The following is a 4,646-nucleotide window of genomic DNA, read 5'->3' as shown; positions in this document are numbered from 1 at the left end:
GATAACATCCTCATGCCATATATTACGCATGTGACACATCGCGGACATGCTCTCAGTTCTGTACATATTATTTGTATTGCACTTCGGTTTTTTGCAAACGGGAGCTTTCTGTATAATATTGGTGACGCTGAGCACGTTTCCAAGGCTACCGTCTGTCGGGCAGTCAGGAATGTTACAGTTGCACTGAAACGTCTCCTGTACTCGTTTGTGGTGTTCCCCGGTCATAGACCCACAAGATTCATCAAAGAGGGATGCCACAAAATTGCAGGTAGCAGGATGAACAAAACTTAATTTATGGTGTGGTGATACTTGAACTACTACTTAAATATTACATTTATTTTCAGGGTTCCCAGGCGTGATTGGCTGTATAGATGGCACTCACATTCCAATCATTGCTCCTTTAGTAAATGAAGGAGACTATGTGAACAGGAAGTCTTTCCACAGCATTAATGTACAGGTACATAGTTCCCTGTAGCATTTCAAACTAACAAATTATTTCATTATAGTAATGGATGCTAATGTGTGTTCTCTGCACTGTGAAGATCATATGTGATGCTGCCAACATTATCACAAATGTGGAAGCCAAGTGGCCAGGCTCTGTCCATGACTCACAAATATTCTGTGAATGTACACTGAGCACAAAATTTGGACATGGTGAGTTGAAAATACTTTAAAATATATAAAGACCAATTGCTCCAGGGACATTTGAACTGAAGTGTATCCTTCTGTCTTAGGAGAGTTCACTGGCTACTTGCTTGGTGATAGGGGGTATCCATGTTTACCCTATTTGCTTACCCCTTACCCTGACCCTGAACCGGGCCCACAGCAGCGATATAATCTGGCTAATTGCAGGACAAGAGCCAGAATTGAAATGACTATCGGAATGCTTAAGGCCCGGTTCCAGTGCCTGCAAAGACTCAGGGTCACCCCAGAAAGGGCATGTGACATTATTGTGGCATGTGTGATTCTTCACAACATTGCCACAATTAGAGGAGAACACTGTCCTTCTGAACCAAACATCAGCAGTGATCCAAACCATGAACATCCTGACCCTCCCACGGACATACAAGATGGAAGCGCAGTCAGAGACACCATATGTCACAATCATTTCTTTTGACCCATCACCTCAACATGTTGAAAGAAGAATAAACAGATTTTTTGTTCAACTGGCTTTATTGGTCGCCTGTGTTTCCTGTACACAAAGTATTAAAAGATGTAAACCTCATAAAGTGTCTCTGTTGCTTCCTCCTCTGTAACAGCTGTCAATGTTTCTTCATTATTTTCCTGTAGTAAAGAAATAAACAACATTGCTGTTCTACTGTAAACTCATATAATCTGTGGAGTATTACTCACAACTGCATGTTGGTCTGGCTCAACAGGAGGCTGCACCAGATGCAGTACACCACCACCATCAACTGATAGAATATGAGGTTTATACAGGTCACTTATAACTTACAAGGGACCAAATGGCAATTAACAAACATACCAATCACCTTACACTTCATTGTCATTATGCTCTCAAAGACAACCAAGGCTGAGGGAAGGCAAAATCAGTAGGAAAATAACTTCACTACAAAATAATCCATTATGGTAAAGAGTTGATCAAATGAATGAGTAGCACTGCAAAGGTGACTGTGAAGAAAGGATGTATGCACATCATGTATTATTTTGAATTTACCCCCTATGTAGGCACTTGTGTCTTGCGGGGTTATTGCCTCAGAGGATGTCCCCGCAGAGATGCCTTCAGCCACAGGGCGCCCACTGTTTTGGCTGAGGGCCAACTGCTCAGCCTCTGTGAGTGGTGGAGGACCCCCACCTGTTTTTCGGGCCTCCGCTTTTTTTCTGTTGGCTATAACGGGTCACATTTGAGCATACAGAGTAAGCAAATATGTACTTGTAATGTGCTCAGATAATTTCAATAAGTGCTTACAGAAAGAAAATTAATGTAGCCTCTAACTGCAATTGATTTACATGGGACAAACAGACCAAGCACTATGGCTCATAATACAATTACACCTTACCTGTTTGGACTATATTTTTATATTTCATTTTTACTTGCTGCCAGGCACGTTTGGGGCCTGTTGGGTTGCACTTGCGCTCACATCACGTCACAAAATAAAATGTATAAAATAAAAAATGAAATATAATAAATAACGTGTTAAATGGGTGGAAATCCCTAGATCAATGTTTAAATTAACACTCACGCATTGACTCTGTCGGCTATGTTTTGCTATGCATGCTCCCTTTCTTTTGCAGCTGGGGCTGTGTTACTTTTTTCCGCGGAATTTGCATGTTATCGGCATATGCTGCCATCAGAATTTCGGCGTCAAGCGCTGTAAAATACATTGACCGCGCCTTCTTTCCCTCCGTCTCCATGGTGACTCGCTTAATCTGTGCTCCACTAATCAGGGCTTTATGTATCCTCGTGCGCGTGCTTAACTTGGGGTTAGAGCAACTCCGCGTTGATTGAACTACTTGTTATCAGCCTTTCTGAAACCGAATATTCCGAGTTGGACAGTTCGGGGTTACTCAACCCTGAGTATCGTTTTTCACTCTGAGTTTTCTAAACCGGCTTCCTGAAACAGGGCCCTGGTACCGGAACCGGTACTGGACCCCCTTTTACTTTCAGCCATCAGAAGAGGGTACACTGTGGTCATAACAATACTCAGACTGTAGCATTTAAAGGTCCCAAAGTGTACCAGGAAAATATCCCCCGCACGATTACACCAGCAGCCTGAATTGTGAATGTGAGGGAGGATGGATCCATGCTTTCATGTTGTTCACTCCAGGCTGATATAAAAATGATATAACTAATACTACTTCTACTAATAATGACAATAACAACAAAATAATAATAATAATGTCAAAAATACCAGTAATAATAATAACAATAACAACATAAACAACAACATTACTACTAATAATAATAAAGATAAACAAATGTATTAAAAAATTAATAATGATAATAATAATAATAAAACTGATCATAACAGTAACAATATCAATCATAACAACAAGAGTACTAACAACAATAATAACAATAACAATGAAGGTGTTGCTGCAGATCTGAGTCCCGACTCTGCTGCCTTTCTAGTGCGGCAAAGAAAGTAAGAAATAGAAAAAGAAAAACACAAATAAACTGAGTGTGAGGGTTTTTCTACAAGTTACACTGAATATTTGCACAGACATGCTGACTGTTTGCTGGGAGACGTCACCTGTCTTTTATAGAATAGCAGGTAAGCTGTTCTCTGCCGCTGCTCACACACAGACTCACACGTGGTCTGGCAGACCAACTCGTCATCGTACGTGAGCCGGCTGTCTGTGACGTCGTCTCTTCCGCTCATCTGGTGAACGCCGTCACAGACGTAATGTCCTGAGAGGAGAAGGCGCACTTATTAACGTCTCATAAACTTTCAAAGCTGACCTGCATTCAGCACATGTGTCTGAAAGCACCCACTCACCGCTGTAAGCTGAGGAGCCCAAACGACTGATCACGCTGACCAACAAATAGCGAGCAGTTTACTGGGAGAGGGCAGCGGCACCACCCGTTAGCTTAGAAATGGGCTCCATCCATACTTGAAATGAACGGTGTGCCTTTTCCCTTACCTCTTCAGTAAAGGCTGTGTCCTGGCTGATCACCAGCTGCTGTGTCAGAACAATGGGGCTGTTCTTCTTCTCCACGGTGAACGATGGAGTGAACGTAAACCACTTCAGATGGAGGATCAGCACACTGAAAGAGATGAGACAAAGAGGAGAGGCTCAAAGGAAGACGCAAGGAGGACATGACATGAACAAAACTGACACCGACTGAACTGTGGTGGTTTGAGGCCTTTGGGGACCGATTTGAGGTTACTCACTTTGGCAGGTTCAAGAACAACAGCTCCTCTTTGATCTTCTTAGCTCCGCACTGGCATTCGTAGTCCAACAGGCCGCCCTGCAGCAGGGAGCAGGAGGAACAGGTGCATTAGAGTTCAACTCTTTTACAGATGAATTCACATATTCGTGGGAGCAAGCCTGTTCACAGAATAGAGTCTAAACGAGCTCTTACTTTCAGACTCCAGCCCCGCCCTTCAGCAGCATCCTGCTGGCTGGCACAACCTTGCCATTGGCTGCTGCCAGGGACTCAACAGGTTAGAACAAAAATATAAATATTATATCTGAGTTCTTATGTGGACCCGCCTTCCAGGCAGAACCTCACCTTCCATGAATGTCCACAGGTTAGCGGCCCTCGCTCTGCTGGTCCTCCAAAGTAAGAAAAAATGAGAAAAAATAAGGAGCAGACCAAGCAAAAGAGGGTATTTAAAGAGACAGTGTTCTTAAGGTGCATTTTTGGCGAGTTTTATTATCTAAATGTCATTGTGTCACTTTCTTATGAGGCTTCAGTGAACTGAAAAAGCTTCTGGGATGAGAAGCGAAACGTCTTCAAAAAAGTTAAAGAAGTCCGGTTGCTTTTTTCCCCCAAGCTCCTTAGAGTTCTCTGAAAATGGTCAGGTAGAAGGACTGGACTGAAAATGAGTAAAAAAGCAGCCAAAGCCCAAGGAAGTTGAAAGACTGGAAACTATTGCTGAGGTCATGTCAGTGTAAAAAGTTACCTACAAGTCTGGCACCTTGGAAGCAAAACATAAAGAAATAAGGTGTAAGGCCAA

General features: G+C 42.7%; 1 long non-coding RNA gene across 1 annotated transcript; it reads left to right on the top strand.

Moving 5' to 3' along the window:
- The first annotated feature begins 320 nt into the window (after positions 1–320).
- On the top strand, positions 321–1,539 carry LOC147337355 (uncharacterized). Its single transcript, XR_015124742.1, has 3 exons — positions 321–457; positions 543–654; positions 735–1,539. It is a non-coding gene; the product is annotated as an uncharacterized LOC147337355 (long non-coding RNA).
- Positions 1,540–4,646: the final 3,107 nt, after the last annotated feature.

The sequence above is a fragment of the Aulonocara sp. 'chitande type north' Nkhata Bay genome, linkage group LG2, assembly GCF_057382095.1.
Source record: "Aulonocara sp. 'chitande type north' Nkhata Bay isolate Kocher_YH1m ecotype deep benthic linkage group LG2, A_spYH_male_GT1.1, whole genome shotgun sequence".
Taxonomy (NCBI): Eukaryota; Metazoa; Chordata; class Actinopteri; order Cichliformes; family Cichlidae; genus Aulonocara; species Aulonocara sp. 'chitande type north' Nkhata Bay.
The sequence above is the reverse complement of the archived record's forward strand: the minus strand, read 5'-3'. Positions and strand labels throughout refer to the sequence as shown.